Here is a 289-nt window from a genome sequence, read left to right as displayed (position 1 = left end):
TGTGGACTCGTAAGAGAGTCGCTCAGGTCATTAGCTCACCTGTGCTTTCTGGAAGGACTTCTATCTCTGGGTAGAGTCCAGCTGACACGGTTAGTTTCTCTCCAACACCACCACACAGTTTGGCCAAAGCGCTGCTCATCGTCACACTTTTCCCTTTAAATCAGTGAAGCTACATTCAATTCTGCTGTAACAAGCTCTTCGATGGGCTCCTCATTCAAACACAATCTAAAGCTCTTGATGGGCTCCTCATTCAGACACGCACTAAAGCAAGTGGCCCACACTGCAGTCC

This window comes from Sprattus sprattus (assembly GCF_963457725.1).
Source record: "Sprattus sprattus genome assembly, chromosome: 17".
Lineage (NCBI taxonomy): Eukaryota > Metazoa > Chordata > Actinopteri > Clupeiformes > Clupeidae > Sprattus > Sprattus sprattus.
Note: the sequence above shows the minus strand (reverse complement) of the source record.